This window comes from Bombina bombina, chromosome 6 (assembly GCF_027579735.1).
Source record: "Bombina bombina isolate aBomBom1 chromosome 6, aBomBom1.pri, whole genome shotgun sequence".
Classification (NCBI taxonomy): Eukaryota; Metazoa; Chordata; class Amphibia; order Anura; family Bombinatoridae; genus Bombina; species Bombina bombina.
The window spans coordinates 104922649-104942402 of record NC_069504.1 but is presented as its reverse complement, the minus strand read 5'-3'; positions in this window follow the sequence as shown (position 1 = coordinate 104942402).

Here is a 19754-nt window from a genome sequence, read left to right as displayed (position 1 = left end):
TTTGAAGTCTGTAATATCATCGGTTTTTGAGATATAGTTATCCTCATAAATAAGCACCCCCCTTTTGAACCCCTTAAGTGGATTTTGGAGAAATTGTTAAACACGTGTTTCTTTATTTATAAAGGAGAATCTAAATACCAATTTTTCACATCTGTAACATCGTCGGTTTTTGAGATATAGGTATCCTCATAAATCAGTCCCCTCTCTTTTGACCCCCCTTATGTGGAATTTGGGGAAATGGTAAAACACGTGTTTCTTTATTTTTAAAGGAGAATCTAAATACCAATTTTCACGTCTTTAACATTGTTGTTTTTTCAGATATAGGTATCCTCATAAATTAGCCCCCCTCTTTTGATCCCCTCTTAAGTGGATTTTGGCGAAATGGTAAAACACATGTTTCTTTATTTTTAATGGAGAATCTAAATACCAATTTTCACAGCTGTAACATTGTCAGTTTTTGAGATATAGGTATTCTCATAAATCGGGCCCCCACTCTTTTAACCCCTCTTAAGTGGATTTTGGGAAAATGGTAAAACACATGTTTCCTTGTTTTTCAAGGAGAATCTAAATACCAATTTTCAAGGCTGTAACATTGTCAGTTTTTGAGATATAGGTATTCTTATAAATCGGTCCCCCTCTTTTGACCCCCCTTAAGTGGATTTTGGGAAAATGGTAAAACACAGGTTTCTTTATTTTGCAAGGAGAATCTAAATACCAATTTTTCACATCTGTAACATTGTCGGTTTTTGAAATATAGGTATCCTCATAAATCAGTCCCCTCTCTTTTGACCCCCCTTATGTGGAATTTCGGGAAATGGTAAAACACGTGTTTCTTTATTTTTTCAAGGAGAATCTAAATACCAATTTTCACATCTGTAACATTGTCATTTTTTTCAGATATAGTTATCCTCATAAATTAGCCCCCCTCTTTTGACCCCCCTTAAGTGGATTTTGGGAAAATGGTAAAACACATGTTTTTTTATTTTGCAAGGAGAATCTAGATACCAATTTTTCACATCTGTAACATCGTCGGTTTTTGAAATATAGGTATCCTCATAAATCAGTCCCCTCTCTTTTGACCCCCTTATGTGGAATTTCGGGAAATGGTAAAACACGTGTTTCTTTATTTTTTCAAGGAGAATCTAAATACCAATTTTCACATCTGTAACATTGTCATTTTTTCAGATATAGTTATCCTCATAAATTAGCCCCCCTCTTTTGACCCCCCTTAAGTGGATTTTGGGAAAATGGTAAAACACAGGTTTCTTTATTTTGCAAGGAGAATCTAAATACCAATTTTTCACATCTGTAACATCGTCGGTTTTTGAAATATAGGTATCCTCATAAATCAGTCCCCTCTCTTTTGACCCCCCTTATGTGGAATTTCGGGAAATGGTAAAACACGTGTTTCTTTATTTTTTCAAGGAGAATCTAAATACCAATTTTCACATCTGTAACATTGTCATTTTTTCAGATATAGTTATCCTCATAAATTAGCCCCCCTCTTTTGATCCCCTCTTAAGTGGATTTTGGCGAAATGGTAAAACACGTGTTTTTTTATTTTTCAAGGAGAATCTAAATACCAATTTTCAAGGCTGTAACATTGTCAGTTTTTGAGATATATGTTTTCTCATACATCAGCCCCCCCTCTTTTGACCCCCCCTTAAGTGGATTTTGTGAAAATGGTAAAACACGTGTTTCTTTATTTTTCAAGGAGAATCTAAATACCAATTTTCACGTCTGTAACATCGTCGGTTTTTGAGATATAGGTGTCCTCATAAATCAGCACCCCCTTTTGACCCCCCTTAGGTGAATTTTGGGGAAATGTTAAAACATGTGTTTCTTTATTTTTCAAGGAGAGTCCAAATACCAATTTTGAGTTCTGTAATATCATCGGTTTTTAAGATATAGGTATCCTCATAAATAAGCACCCCCCTTTTGAACCCCTTAAGTGGATTTTGAAGAAATGTTAAAACACATGTTTATTTCTAAAGGAGAATCTAAATACCAATTTTTCACATCTGTAACATCGTCAGTTTTTGAGATATAGGTATCCTCATAAATCAGTCCCCTCTCTTTTGACCCCCCTTATGTGGAATTTGGGGAAATGGTAAAACACGTGTTTCTTTATTTTTCAAGGAGAATCTAAATACCAATTTTCAAGGCTGTAACATTGTCAGTTTTTGAGATATAGGTATTCTCATAAATCGGTCCCCCTCTTTTGACCCCCTTAAGTGAATTTTGGGGAAATGTTAAAACATGTGTTTCTTTATTTTTCAAGGAGAGTCCAAATACCAATTTTGAGTTCTGTAATATCATCGGTTTTTAAGATATAGGTATCCTCATAAATAAGCACCCCCCTTTTTTGAACCCCTTAAGTGGATTTTGAAGAAATGTTAAAACACATGTTTATTTCTAAAGTAGAATCTAAATACCAATTTTTCACATCTGTAACATCTTCAGTTTTTGAGATATAGTTATCCTCATAAATAAGCACCCCCCCCTTTTGAACCCCTTAAGTGGATTTTGGAGAAATGGTTAAACACGTGTTTCTTTATTTATAAAGGAGAATCTAAATACCAATTTTTCACATCTGTAACATCGTCGGTTTTTGAGATATAGGTATCCTCATAAATCAGTCCCCTCTCTTTTGACCCCCCTTATGTGGAATTTGGGGAAATGGTAAAACACGTGTTTCTTTATTTTTAAAGGAGAATCTAAATACCAATTTTCACGTCTGTAACATTGTTGTTTTTTCAGATATAGGTATCCTCATAAATTAGCCCCCCTCTTTTGATCCCCTCTTAAGTGGATTTTGGCGAAATGGTAAAACACATGTTTCTTTATTTTTAATGGAGAATCTAAATACCAATTTTCACAGCTGTAACATTGTCAGTTTTTGAGATATAGGTATTCTCATATATCGGCCCCCCTCTTTTAACCCCCCTTAAGTGGATTTTGGGAAAATGGTAAAACACGTGTTTCTTTATTTTTCAAGGGGAATCTAAATACCAATTTTCACGTCTGTAACATTGTTACTTTTTGAGATATAATTATCGACATAAATCAGCCCTCCCTCTTTGACCCCTCTTAAGTGGATTTTGGGAAAATGGTAAAACACGTGTTTCTTTATTTTTCAAGGAGAATCTAAATACCCATTTTCACGTCTATAACATCGTCGGTTTTTGAGATATAGGTATTCTCATAAATCGGTCCCCCTCTTTTGACTTCCCTTAAGTGGATTTTGGGAAAATGGCAAAACACGTGTTTCTTTATTTTTCAAGGAGAATCTAAATACCAATTTTCACGTCTGTAACATCGTCGGTTTTTGAGATATAGGTATCCTCATAAATCAGCACCCCCTTTTGACCCCCCTTAGGGGAATTTTGGGGAAATGATAAAACATGTGTTTCTTGATTTTTCAAGGAGAGTCCAAATACCAATTTTGAAGTCTGTAATATCATCGGTTTTTGAGATATAGATATCTTCATAAATAAGCACCCCCCCTTTTGAACCCCTTAAGTGGATTTTGAAGAAATGTTAAAACACTTGTTTCTTTATTTCTAAAGGAGAATCTAAATACCAATGCCAGGGTGCCAGGAATCAGACTGAGACGAGAAGTGCAAAAATAATCACACCTTTATTAATAGCAAAAAATAATACAAAGTCCACAAGTCAAATAACAAGTCAGGAGTCAAAACCAGAGCTGGTAGTAAGACGAGCCGAGTCAGGAACCAAAGCGAATAGTCAGACGAGCTGGAATCAGGAGCAAGGAAAACAGCAGAGTCAGGAACAATCCAGGGATCAGGAACCAGGAAGGAGGTCAGGCAGCCAGGTAATAAACATGAACTCTCACAAATTGGTCTGAGACAACGCAAAGGCAAAGCATACTGAACAGAGGCCCTTTAAATAATAAGTGATGACATCACAATTCTGAGACTGCATCCTGTCTCACATGGATGATGCACACCAGTCTGGCCATAAAAGGAAGTGCAGGAAATGAGCAGCATCCTCCACAATGCACCATAGTCAGGAAGAGAGGTGAGTAAAATGGCTGCCAGCAGCACATGGCAACACAACAGGGAAAAAACCCTGACAACCAATTTTTCACATCTATAACATCGTCGGTTTTTGAGATATAGGTATCCTCATAAATCAGTCCCCTCTCTTTTGACCCCCCTTATGTGGAATTTGGGGAAATGGTAAAATACGTGTTTCTTTATTTTTTCAAGGAGAATCTAAATACCAATTTTCACATCTGTAACATCAACGTTTTTTGAGATATAAAAATACAAAAGGTAACTCAGGCACTTCCCGGAGAGTAATATAAAAAACAGAGCTTTATTGATCCAAGTAGTAAAAGCAGACTAAAGCATAGTCCAAACTGACACAGCTTTAAACAACTAACATACAGTGAATAAGGACTGCTGGATTCCTGCTGCAGACATGTTTCGTGCTAAGGTAGCACTTGTTCACTGCTTACAGGATACCCAGACTCTTCTAGGTTTAAATAGAGAATTTCTTAAAGGTACATATACTCTAATTAAAACATCCTTATTGTTGTCAACAGTTCTATATGAACTTGATTACCAAATTTTATTTTCACTAGTTTATACCTGGCATATTATCTTGATACATATTTTTGTATATAGCAGTCTTGCATAATATATTATTTTATTTTATTTCAATGCTCAAAAAAGAACTGCTATTTCTCTCAATACTGTTATCATATATCATTCATAGCCTAATATATACAATTAATCACTTCTTTAGTGTACACCTATCTATAGAAAATGTGTATCATATAGAAATACCTAAATTGTTTAAAAATACCTAAATTAGAAAGTTGGGGATTCATTCAAAAGATTTAAGGAGATTTAAGGAGATATGTCTTTAGCTAAACACACAGATCAATATCTCTCCTAAAATTCAATCCGTAGGGGATAGAGGTACTGGCTGTAAAAATCCAGAAGACCTCTCTTAGATCTAATTTCTCCTCTCTACTTCCCCCTCTCCTCCACTGTGGAACATGGTCTATTGCTTGAACTGATAGTAAATTTGTATCTGAATTGTGATCAGTGATGTGCAGTCACTAGAGGCAGGTGAGGCAGTGCTTCACCTCTCATATGGGCAAAAATATATATTTTTTTATTGGCTTTAAAAAAAATTGTAATTTTTTTTCCCAGCATTTTTTTTTCTCACAGCTATATGTTGTGCAATGAAGAGGCACAAGCAGGTCTGCCCACCATTACACAACATGCTGCGCCATCTACTGGATGCAAGTGGTTAAGATCATTGCATGGCCCATTAACTGCTTATTTGAGGCAGTCCTATTTGGGCTGAACCAATCCAGCGAGAGGCATTAGTAAGTGGAACATAGGGTTGGGGCTGGATGTTAAATCATATAAAACAAAACAAAAACGGAAAAAAACAACTTTCATATATTTTGTTGCTGTCCTGTGAAGCTGCCAGCTTTGCTAAAGTGAAAAAGAGAGTTCTGTTCTTCCCCTCTAAGTGCAGTGGAATGTGCCACTGTCACTTCCTGAATCCTTCCAGAGCAGGAGAGAGGCACAGAGAGCAGTGTTTCACCCACATCTTATTAAAGTAAGATTTTACTGATAGGGATTCTGTTAGTGAAAATGATAATTTAATGAATGTGGTTTAGTGTTTGTTTACTCTTTTACAGCAGGGTCGTTTTTGTATTTTGTTTACTCAAACTTTACACCCACTAACTTAGCAGCTTGCCTCTGTACTTCACACTAAATTATAGACTAATTTTCTGAACTCTCTGTAGCTCTGCTGTTTTATTACTTTAAAATGCTGTGGTCCCTCCCCCCCCCCCCTTGTGTGTGTGTGTGTCTCTCTCCCTATCTATCCATCTCTCTCCTTATGTGTTGTTCTCCCCCATGGTCTCTTTCTCCCTGTGTCTCTCTTCCTCCCCCTCTGACTCTCATCCCTTATGTAATGAAAGAATCTATAAGCATAATTTGCAGCATTAAAGTAAAAAGTATGTTTTAAACATATTTTAATGGGCATGGATTTCTAGATCTCATAATCAGAGGAAGCATTGTGTTATCTGGCAAGAGTTTCTGTTACAATCCTTTAAACTAAAATCAGATGTTTACTAAGTTGACCAGTTTTCCAAGACACCATTTAAAGGGACATGAAACCCATATGAAACCCATATGCAAATTTAAATAACTTTCCAATTTACATCTAATATCTAATTTTCTTCATTATTTTGATGTCCTTTGTTGAAAATCATATCTAAATATGCTCAGTAGCTGCTGATTGGTGGCTGCACATAGATACCTCATGTGATTGGCTCACCCATGTGCATTGCTATTTCTTCAACAAAGGATATCTAAAGAATGAAGGTGTATCCTGCCACTGCCTCACAAGCCTCTGACGTCACTGCACGTCACTGATTGTGATTATCTCTAAAGTGTTGTGCAATTGGAGTATCAGATTCTGGATCTTCAATAGATCTTACATGTGCCAAAAATCTATCCTTTAAGGATCTTTTAGTTTTTCCGATATACTGCTTTTGGAACCCCCTACAGGTTAACATGTAAACTACATGAGTTGTAGTACAATTAATGTAAAAATGTATTTTATGTGTTTTATTTGTGGCAGTTGAAATTAACGTGTCACCCTCTATTACATAGTCACAGGTCTTACATATTTTCTTTCTACATTTAAAAAAACCTTTTCGTTGTTTTAACCAACATGTATTGCCTGACTTCTTTGTGCAATCAGATGGTGACACATAGTTTCCAATTGTTTTTCCATTTCTCGAGACACAATCACAACCCTCTCTTACAATGTCTTTTAGTCCTGGATCTGTTTGTAGTATTGGAATATTACGTCTTATAATTTTACATATTTCTGAATATTCCATGCTATATGTTGTAATAAATTTTGGCTTACATTTTTTATTGGTGCTATTTTGTTTATCTTTATACATCAATAAAGTGTCTCGTGGTATTAAATTGACCTCACTGCGTGCTTTTTTAAGTATGTTACTATCATAGCCTCTGCTCATTAGTCTTTCTGTTATAATGTCTGCCTGTTTATTATAATAATCTTCAGGACTCGAGCAATTACGCTTTGCTCGAATATATTGCCCTTTCGGTATGCCATGTATTGTATGACGTGGATGGCTAGAATTGAATTCAAGGGTAGTATTGCCCGATGTTTGTTTCCTGAATAACTTAGTTTCTATTGAACCTGATTTCACAAAGACATTTATGTCTAAAAAGCATATTTGAGTTGCATTTTGTTCCCCTACAAATTTTATATCACACTGATTCATATTTAGGTAGTTGCAAAAAATCTCTACTCCATGTTCATTGCTGTCAATGATGAAAATCAGGTCATCTATGAACCTGGCGTATAGTATGATATTTTGTTTGAGGGGGTTACCATCTCCAAAGACGTGGAACCGCTCCCACCATCCCATAAAGAGATTGGCGTAACAGGGGGCAAACTTTGCCCCCTAACGGTTCCACGCCTCTGGAGATAGAAGCTCCCCTCAAACATGAAAAAATTGTGTGTCAACAAGTATTCAATTGAATACATAATAAATTGTTTGGTGTTATCATCATAATTGCTTTGACTCTCCAGCATATACTCTATCGCTTTAAGGCCTTGTTCATGAGTTATAGAGGTATATAGGGAAGTCACATCTGCTACCAATAATCTGTAACTTGCTTTCCATTCTATATTGTTTAATTTTAACAATAGGTCTGTAGTATCCCTAATGTAGCTGGGCAATTTACTGACTAGGGGTTGTAGATAGGTATCCATAAGGTCTGATAGAGGTTCATTAAGTGAATTAATGCCCGCTATAATGGGGCGTCCAGGGGGATTTTTCATATTTTTATGGATTTTAGGGAAGTAGTGGAATATGGGAATAGTAGTATTCTCAGGTAGTAATGCTTCCTCCATTGTTGCTGTTATTACATTATTATTTCTTGCCCTGCTCACAATTTTACTTAAGATTTCCTTATATTTTGTAGTTGGATTTTCCTTTAATCTACCATATACATCATCATCTTGTAACTGTCGTGTAGCCTCAGCTATATAATCAGATCTATTTAATATTACGACATTTCCTCCCTTATCTGAGGGACGGACTGTAATTTTATCATTACTAGAGATGTTATGTAATGCTTCCTTTTCTTTGAGTGTCATATTGTGTTTAGATTTTTTAGAGCTTTCACTGAGCTCCCTAAGCTGTCCCTCTACTACCTTTTTAAAGGTCTCTACAGGGTGAGTTCTAGAATTTACAGGGTAAAAATTGCTCTTTTTCTAATCTTGGAAAAATCCAAGTCCCTCTCTGTAATATGTTGTTGCCCTGTTCCTGCATCTGATAATTCCTGTAGATCTATGATTGAACACTCCTCAGAAAATGTTAAACCTTCCCCAGCAGATGTAATTGCTATTCCCGTCTCCCTTTGCACCTCCACAGCATTCGCAAAGTGTTTTCGCAATATCAGTTTTCTGACAAATCGATTTACATCCAACACTGTGTTGAATAAGTTAAAATGCTGTGTAGGTACAAAGCCGAGACCTTTCGACAAAACCCTAATTTCATCATTTCTTAATGACACATCAGACAGGTTCAACACATCTCTGTTCCCTAAGTGTGCGTGCATTCGCGGTAGCGTGTGGAGGGGTGGGTGGGGGCGCTCGCACCACATTAGCGCTGTGGAATCTGTTGGCGCTCTAAAAATAACCGATAATAATAATAATAATAAATACAAAAGTTTTGCAAAGTATGTAGAGGGAGGGGGGAATTTAACGTTGGGCAAGGGATCTGGGAGGGGGAGGGAGATAGGGTATTGATGGGGGGCAGCTACACTACAGAAAAGTTTTAATTATAAATAAAAAAAATAACAAATAATTTTTTGGGGGACAAACTGGGTACTGGCAGACAGCTGCCAGTACCTAAGATGGCGGCAAGTAGGTAGAGCGGGTTAGAGAGATGTATGGGGGGGATCAGGGAGGTTGGGGACTAAGGGGGGATCCAGCACTGCAGAATCAATATTTATAAAAAAAAAAAAAAGCTTTTTATTTTAGTGCTGGCAGACTTTCTGCCAGTACTTAAGATGGCGGTGACATTTGTGAGGTGGGGGAGGGAAGAGAGCTGTTTGAGGGGGACAGGAAGGGATCAGGGGGTGGGATGTGTCAGGTGGGATGTTGATCTCTATACTAAAGCTAAAATTAACCCTACATGCTACCTAATTAACCCCTTAACTGCTGGGCATAATACAAGTGTGGTGTGCAGCGTCATTTAGCGGCCTTCTAATTACAAAAAAGCAACACCAAAGCCATATATGTTTGCTATTTCTGAACAAAGGGGATCCCAGAGAAGCATTTACAACCATTTGTGCCATAATTACACAAACTGTTTGTAAATAATTTCAGTGAGAAACCTAAAGTTTGTGAAAAAGTGAACAATTTTTTTAATTTGATCGCATTTGGCGGTGAAATGGTGGCATGAAATATACCAAAATGGACCTAGATCAATACTTTGGGTTGTCTACTACACTACACTAAAGCTAAAATTAACCCTACAAACTCCCTACAAGGTCCCTAATAAACCCCTTCACTGCTGGGCATAATACACGTGTGGTGCGCAGTGGCATTTAGCGGCCTTCTAATTACCAAAAAGCAATACCAAAGCCATATACAGTATGTCTGCTATTTCTGAACAAAGGGGATCCCAGAGAAGCATTTACAACCATTTGTGCCATAATTGCACAAGCTGTTTGTAAATTATTTTTGTGAGAAACCTAAAGTTTCTGAAAATGTTAGTAAAAATGTAAAAAAATGTTTTATTTGATCGTATTTGGCGGTGAAATGGTGGCATAAAATATACCAAAATGGGCCTAGATCAATACTTTGGGTTGTCTACTAAAAAAAATATATACATGTGAAGGGATATTCAGGGATTCCTGACATGATACAATTTAACAATGGCTAATATTGAAAAAAAAATGGTTTTGAAATAGCAAAGTGCTACTTGTATTTATTGCCCTATAACGTGCAAAAAAAGCAAAGAACATGTAATCATTGGGTATTTCTACACTCAGGACAAAATTTAGAAACTATTTAGCATAGGAGTTTTTTGGTGGTTGTAGATGTGTAACAGATTTTGGGGGTCAAAGTTAGAAAAAGTGTGTTTTTTTCCATTTTTCATCATATTTTATAAATGTCTTTATAGTAACTTATATGATATGAGATCGTGTTTGAGCTCGAGTAGGGTGTTTTTTTCCCACTTTTTTGCTCCTTTGACTTCTATGGGGGAACACATGAATGCGCAAGCAATATTCTAAGTTCGGCTCTATGCACTCATCGGGTTACCACGCAACTGTAAACAGTTTACTTTCAACTCATAATACGAGCGCAACCCGATGAGAGCAAAAAGCCTAACCTCTAGTGCAGTTAAAGCTCAAGCGGAAGAGTTAGTTAGCGCTCCACTTGTAATCTGGCCCTTAGTGTTTAATGTCCCTTTAATTGCAAGCGTGCCTATCAGAACGTTCTGTGTGGGGAGTTGACCGCTATATGAGTACTACTATGGCAGCATGGATGCATGAGAAAGGTCTGCTCCTATTAGGACACTTGATTACATACTCCACTACTAGGTACTGCAGTTTGAAACACGCTTTTTGGGAGAATATGAAACATTGGCAGAAATTGGTTTGTGCACAAACCGGGACTAGTCTTTACGAATATAAACTATAAATATTTGAATTAGACAAATTGCCCTTGCTATTTATAATTGTTATGTTGCCGAGTGTGCTTTTATGGGATTAGAATGTAATATGTTGAAATAAATTTGATATCTATTTATCTTTGGGCCAGATTGCGAGTGGAGCGCTAACATTTGCATGAAAGTTATAAGAGGTTTATCGTGTGTGTGCATGTGTTGGGTTTTCCACTCGTATTACAAGTTGAAAGTAAACGCGATCGCCTGATCGTAATTCAACTTAAAGAGACATTCCAGTCAAAATTTAAATGCACATAGATTAATTACATCTTTGAATAGAAACATATTTGCAATATACATGTATTAGCAAAAATGCTTCTAGTAAAAGTTATCACTGTTTTTGTGTTAACATTTTTCTCTGCATGTGCATGTGAAGCATAGCTAGATATTCTCAGTGCACCAGCATTTTAAATACTGCAGCTGCTCAGGGTGCCTTTGGAACTTGTATTATGTCAGTAATTAACAAATTGAGTCATTACCAGATGGTACAAGCACCTTAGGCTCTCTGTTAAAGTGCTGTGTTTAAAATGTTGGTGCACGGTGCATATTTAGATTAAATATTTTTTATTAAACATTTAGAGAATACAATACAAATCAAGTCAGTCACAATAAAAGATTGATACATCATCTAGCCTTTATAAAAAATAGACTGTAAAGGCTCAGGGCCATGGTAAGAGTTCTTAAGTTCCCTGAATTATACCAGTCTTGGTACATGAGTCTTCATCTCCCATTGATCTCCATCTCTAGCTCTTTGAAAGAATGGGGGCGACTATAATGACCACATAATATCGCCCCCCCCAAAGTCCATCTAGTAGTAATATGTTACGCAGATGAGTATCCCATTCAAATTGGGAAAAAGACCCCCAAATCCATGTTGATGACTATTTGTATTAACAGTAACAAACTTATAACATCATAAGCATAAAAAATAAACATTTATAACATGTTTAACTTAAAATAAGTATTATTATACTGTTGGTAATTCTGTTTTTATCACTTCGTCACGATCCTCCATTGCTATCTAAGCTATTTACTTCCATTACTCGAAGGCAATGCTGTAATATCCTATAATCTTAGTTCTACAGTGGTATGTTACCTATAAGGGTATACCCCCTCTCCCGCCCTCTCCCTGGTCCTCCCCAGCTACACACTCTGGATTTTCTATATTTTCTCCTTCCCTTCCCAACATCCAATAGTACCATATTTTCTGGAAGGTGGCACAGTGCATATTTAAAGGGACATGAAACCCAAAACATTTCTTTCATGATTCAGTTAGAGAATACAATTTCTCCAACATAGGTGTGTCCGGTCCACGGCGTCATCCTTACTTGTGGGATATTCTCTTCCCCAACAGGAAATGGCAAAGAGCCCAGCAAAGCTGGTCACATGATCCCTCCTAGGCTCCGCCTACCCCAGTCATTCTCTTTGCCGTTGTACAGGCAACATCTCCACGGAGATGGCTTAGAGTTTTTTAGTGTTTAACTGTAGTTTTTATTATTCAATCAAGAGTTTGTTATTTTAAAATAGTGCTGGTATGTACTATTTACTCTGAAACAGAAAAGAGATTACGAGACTGCCGGACGGCAGCCTCCTGACAGAATCACAGCTCATTCCACTAGGGCTGTGGCTTCCACATGGGCCTTCAAGAACGAGGCTTCTGTTGATCAGATATGTAGGGCAGCGACTTGGTCTTCACTGCACACTTTTACCAAATTTTACAAGTTTGATACTTTTGCTTCTTCTGAGGCTATTTTTGGGAGAAAGGTTTTGCAAGCCGTGGTGCCTTCCATTTAGGTGACCTGATTTGCTCCCTCCCTTCATCCGTGTCCTAAAGCTTTGGTATTGGTTCCCACAAGTAAGGATGACGCCGTGGACCGGACACACCTATGTTGGAGAAAACAGAATTTATGTTTACCTGATAAATTACTTTCTCCAACGGTGTGTCCGGTCCACGGCCCGCCCTGGTTTTTTAATCAGGTCTGATAATTTATTTTCTTTAACTACAGTCACCACGGTATCATATGGTTTCTCCTATGCAAATATTCCTCCTTAACGTCGGTCGAATGACTGGGGTAGGCGGAGCCTAGGAGGGATCATGTGACCAGCTTTGCTCTTTGCCATTTCCTGTTGGGGAAGAGAATATCCCACAAGTAAGGATGACGCCGTGGACCGGACACACCGTTGGAGAAAGTAATTTATCAGGTAAACATAAATTCTGTTTTTAAACAAATTTCTAATTTACTTCTATTATTTAATTTGTTTTATTCTCTTGGTATCATTTGTTGAAGGAGCAGCAATGCACTACTGTTTTCTAACTAAACACATGGGTGAGCCAATAACAATCAGTATATATATGCAGCGACCAATCAGCAGCTAGAGCCTAGATTCTCTGCTGCTCCTGAGCTTTCTTAGATAAGCCTTTTAGCAAAGAATAACAAGAGAATGAAGTAAATGAAATAATAGAAGTAAATGGGAAACTTGTTTAAAATTGTATTCTCTAGCTGAATCATGAAAGAAAAATGTGGGTTTTCATGTCCCTTTAAATACACATTCGAAACAGCTAAAGCTTTTGTTAGAAGAATTTTTGCTAATAAACGTATATTACAGAAATGCTTCTATTTAAAGCTGAAATACATCCATGTGGATTCCAGTTTTGGCTGGAATATCCCTTTAATGCTCATCGGGTTAGCACGTACTCAGAGCTTTGGTTAACTGTTTCGAGAAACAAAAAAGCGTCACAAAACACATCAAAAATACATTACACAATACAGTTACACTCAAAATAACACGATGTGGTAAAAATTATTTTAAAAATAATATTGCGCACAAAAGTTATATGGGCTTAAAGATATGAGGTCTCAGGTGTTAGAAACAAAAAGGCAAGCAAAGGGCTTAAACATAGACATACATATACATGTCTAAATGTGTATACAGTAGAATCTCAATTAACCGGCACCCATGGGATTGGTAGATTCCGGATAAGTGTAATTCTGGTTGCTTGAGAGTCACTATTAAAAATAGTTCTAGTTCTATAACCCAGATTCCCAGAACGGCTCAATCTCTTGCTGAAAACAATGTGTTTATTCAGGATATACACTTGTATTGTATCCTGAATAAACGCATTGTTTTCAGCAAGAGATTGAGCCGTTGCATCTTTGTGGATCATCCCATTGGGCTCTCCGCTGCCAGCCGGTAGTAGTGTGACCCCTGGTCCGGAAGTACAGTACTCGTTCCACAGAGGGATACATGACAGGGATACTGTACCAAGAAGTTAAAGCCGCTGCGAGATAGCCTGCCCTGATTGCCAAGCTGATGCAATCGTAAGTGCTGCAGTCTATTTCTGTCCCTATATCCGTTTTCTAATGAATGTGAACAAGGGCTACCTCAGCTCCTGCTGTTTAAAGAGATCCGGGCTGTTTCTTTAGCACATTTATGCTTTACATACATATGTACACATATACAGACATATATATATATATATATAAGTGCATTGGAGCCCTTTGCTGTCAAGTAGATGAAAACATGAAAAAAAACATATTTATGCAATATTCATATTTAATTAAGTTATACTGTGTATTTACTGTAAATAATTCCAATTCCAATGTTCTGCACATAACAGAATATACTGTATTTATTTATAAAAATATATTCCTAAATATGTATATTTCTCATTTCTATACCTATATATAATCATGTATGCATATATATATATATATATATATATATATATTTATATATATATATATATATATATATATATATCAGTATATATATATCAGTATAGATATATGGTATATTGTATTAAAACACCATCAGATATATAGAGAAATATGTATTTATTTATGAATAAATAGAACATATTCTGTTATGTGAATAACATAGGAATGTGAAATATTCATATTTTCATGTTGGGATAGCGCACATGAGAACATGCGTTTGGGTTTGTGCACGAGTACAGGGTGTTTTTATTTCCACAGGGTGGTTTTATTTCCAATTTTGTTCCTTATTGACTTCTATGAGGAATACGTAAATGCGATATTCTAAGTTCGGCTTTTTGCGCTCGTCAGGTTAGCGCACAAGCAAAAACAGTTTACTTTCAGCTCATAATATATGGGCAAACCGGCGGGCACAAGAAGCCTAACTTCTAGAGGAGCCGTTAATGCAGAGTGGGAGCGTTTAATAGCACTTCACTTGTAATCTGGCCTTATATTAGCCATACGTAAAGAAAGCCATAAGTAAAAAAGTTAAATTACCTTACAAAAACAAAAGCTATTCAATGTTGGTATATGTATATATATATATATGTGTATATATATATATATATATATATATATATATACACCCTGTTCCAAATTATTATGCCAATGATATCTTTCTCATTTACCTAAATAATTGATGTAAACAACAGTCAGCATAATTCTAATGTTATCAACTATTAAGAGTACAATTCAAATTTTATTGAACAAACCTCCTAATGATAACAGTATTTTTTTTCAAAATAAAAAACTTACAATGCACTGTTCCAAATTATTACGCACAGTAAGTTTCAAAACAAATTATAAGTTGTAAAGAACTGAAAATTGTCATTTGTTGTGTTTGCAGCATATTTACTGAAATCAAAAGCTATTTCAATCAAACTTTGAACAACATTTTAACTTTGTAAACATTTTAACAGGTCACGTTACATTTTAACATAGGACCCCTTATTTGATAGCAGCTTCACAAGTCTTGCATCCATTGAACTTGTGAGTTTTTGGACAGTTTCTGCTTGAATTTGTTTGCAAGATGTCAGAATTGCCTCCCAGAGCTGCTGTTTGGATGTAAACTGCCTCCCACCCTCATAGATCTTTTGCTTGAGGATGCTCCAAAGGTTCTCACTAGGATTGAGGTCATGGGAGGATGGAGGCCACACCATGACTTTCTCTCCTTTTATCCCCATATCAGCCATTGATGCAGAGGTATTCTTTGCAGCATGAGATGGTGCATTGTCATGCATGAAGATGATTTTATTACGGAAAGCATAGTTCTTCCTTCTGTACCAGAGATCCATTGTAAGCATGAACTAGCTGTGTGGATACTAGAAACCAGAGACCCAAGACTCCAAACTAGAACGGGTGGTAACTACCATATTATTCCCAGTAATTAATAAGATCAAATTCAGAGTTTAGACCTTTGGGTACTTTAGTTTCCAGTTTGAAAATCCACAGCATTTCTCTTTTGTTCAACATGGTCTCTCTATCTCCCCCTCTGTGTGGTCGGGGTATCATATCAATGGGTTGCCATGAAAAGCAAGACAAATCCTGTTTGTGGAACTTGGCAAAGTGATTTACTAGAGGTGTGGTAGCTTTTCCCACATGTATAGTAGAAAGATGTTCTCTCACCCTGGACCGTATGTCCCTAGTGGTGAGACCAACATACTGTTTTCCACAATGGATCTCTATTTGTATCCCTACTTCCCTTTACTCTATAACTACATGATAGTAAAAATATGCATACAATTGGTCATGTATGGTTACCTCTTTATTTGTATACATGCGTCTTACCTGTTAAATTTATAAATACATTTATTGATTTGTTTTTAGTTTACTTGTATGAGATATCCTACCATACATTTATGTATACTAATATTACTAGACATTTGTGATGTGCACATATATATATATATATTCTCCATTTTTCTATAGCATAATTATCAATATTAATTATCAATTTTTTTAAAAAATACTATGTCCCTTAGTGATGTTTTCCATACTGTTTGCACTACATAATTTGATTTTGTGCAATTGAATATACGTGGTCTATTATTATTGTTTATACTAACATCACCTATTGTGTACTGATGTATGGTTGGGCTAGATATTAAAAGATGTTGCCTATGTGCTATCTTACTTGCCCACTTCTGACCACTAGTTTTTGGTTCTTTGGGATCATATCATATTAGCTATATGAGTTATGTTGTGTCTCTTGGTCCATGTATGCATCATTTAACACACTGGTGAGGTTCTATATAGACTAAAATTAATTTAATAATTTTATTATGTTAAGGATATTGTTCCACTTTAGTATACCTCATTCTGGCTCTTTGAATGGTGTATATGAATGCTCCATTCCCACCAGTTGTTTATGATGCATATTGTTATCCATATAAGCAGTTTTAGGGACAATATATATTAAGAATATATATAGTGCAATAATATCGCACTAACCACCTTATTATATTTTGACATCGCTTCACCTACATATGTATGTCTAGTTACTATTATTATCATAATGTGCTCAAAATGTTCTCATCACATTTTACTATCTACTATGTTCTTATCATATTTTACTATCTAGATATGTATTATTGAATTGATCTAGGTACTTAACATGTATTTAGGAATTTATTTGCAGTATGTTTCTATTGTATTATTAACTATCAAGCACTTCGTTCTGACTTGGACATGTAATAGTTACACCTTGTGGGCGTGTTTGTTTTAAACACATGTCCTTCAATTTTTAACCAATAGAATTGAACAGAATTGTGTATAAATTATACACCTGGGACTGGCAAACTATGCTATGACTACGGCGTAATGCCGAAACGCGTAAGCCTGCCAGCCCCAAGGTGTTCATGACTCTCTTAGGATGTCTCCTTGATCCTGTTTTTATGTATCTGAATAAATGCTATGTTTTATTTTTAACTGCTGGCTTGCTCTCATTTTGTTCATTGGCACATTATTCATTGCCTGTTTGAGCACCAGCACCTGCCTGAACTGTTTCTTGTGCACCATCTCTACGTCAGCAACTGTGACCGGACTTCAGTAAGTGCAGTGGTTTTTACATGCAGCCTGTGTTACGTGAATAACACGAGAAGGGCTCCACACTCTGCAGCGGCATCGAATGTGACTTCAACACAGTGTAAGTCTTTTAGGACTCTGCTTTTGGTGGTGAGACACCCATTTAAAGTTTTATACCTGACAAAGACTGTTATACATGTTTCTGCTATCGTAGCATTTGGAACCTGTGTTTTGAAATCATCACTTATGACCGCTAATGTAAAGATTATGACATCACTGGGTCACACTGCAAATTAAGCTACAAGCTTTTGGTGCATACTTTTTTATGAGCTACAAGAACTTGTTCAGTACTGTATTGGTGTTAATTTCCACATTCTTTTCTCTGGTTGTTTCATACATAAAGAATGCCATATGTAAAAAAAAAAAGTTAAAGGGACATAACACACAAATGCTAAATCATTTGAAAGCAATACAGCATAACATGTAAACAACTGACACAAAATATCACCTGAACATCTCTATGTAAAATGGAAGATATTTTACCTCAAAATTTCTTCAGGTTTATTACAACTGATGAATTAAACTTGATATAAAATATTGCTAACATTCCGGATCTGTTCATACAAAGGGGAACGTTTACCATAGCTTTAAAACTTTTCCATTAAAATCTCAAAGTATATAATGTTCTATAATTGTTATTTGAAGTTTACTTTTTAATTGTGTTCCCCTAATTTGATCTTAAAGATTTTAAAAGCTTAGCATTTACTTGTGCTTAAAGCAGTGATGTGGTGTAGGGGGGGAAGGTTAGGCAATGCCTCACCTGTCATGGCAAGAACAAAAATCAATTAAAATTTGGGGGAGGGGAAATTCAATTTTTTTTATATCAAATCTATGGAGGGAGGCAGCGAGCAGGTCTGCCTCCATTGCGCAACGGTTACTAATCAGACAGTGGTAATAGGAGCTGCCAGCCCCACTGTCAATGTCAGCCACTGCTGACTGTCCCTTTCTTCCTGCCATATTTCTTATCTCCTTCTGCCTTTTGTGTGTCTGTTTGTCCCATGTCGGACTGTATCGTCTCTTTTTCTTCCTTGATCTGTGCTGTCCACCGGGCAGTTGCCAGTAGTGGATGTTCGCAGCTTGTTGTGACGGAAGAATGTGTGTATGTTCCGTGCCCAGGTGAATAGGTATGTATCCTAAAGCAGGGGCACGACACCGAAACACACCTAACATATATGCTCACATCAGGGGCCTGGTAGAGTACATAGCTGTCTTTACTTTAACCCTTTGTGGCTGCCAGTATTATAGTGACTTGTCTGTGAACAGGGTGCATTGTGAGTTTGCTGTTTTGGTAACAAATTGGTGCAGCACTGTCAGAATGGTTGTCATTGACTGGTCTTGCCTTTGCAATAGATTGCTCCAGTCACATAATTTACTCCCTTATCTACTGGGGTAACAGGCCGGTCTGCAGTCTTCGGGTTAATAAGTGCATTATAATGTTAAGTAATTAACCCTTTTGTCTCCAGAGAGGCCTGCGACGCATTCCATAGCAGCTAGATGAACCAGCTACAGGGATATGTTGGTGTGTTATGCATATATATATAAAACAGAATGCATCTGTAATGGTTGATTATATATTTCCTACCTGTTCTACATTAAATGTTGCATATATTATGTATTAATATTGTTTTTGTATTTTATTGTACCCTATTGTATCAATACAATGTTTTGTGGACCCAGGACATACTTGAAAACGAGAGAAATCTCAATGTATCCTTCCTGGTAAAATATGTTATTAAAAATAAAAAAAATAAAAAAAAAACATGTTTCTTGGGCATATTATAGTCAGTGCCTCACCAGCCTCTGACCTCACAGCACGTTACTGGCTTAAAGAAAACTCAGCTAACATGTACTGCAGATTTGTAACACCATAGGACTGGACAAGCTCATACTGACACTTGAGGCTTTGTCCTTCCTTACAATAGACAGTATGTAAGGATATTCATGAACCAAACAACAAAAACTTTTGACCCGTCCTTATCTTTGCAAATGAATGCAAACAGGATGTCACTATTTATTAAAAGGCCATTAAAGTTGAAAAATGATATGCTCTAAATCGTTAGAGCATGTTATAAGACTAGTGACCCTGCAAATATGTTTTTAATGCCTGCAAAGGGGTTAAACACATAGGAGAAGTACTG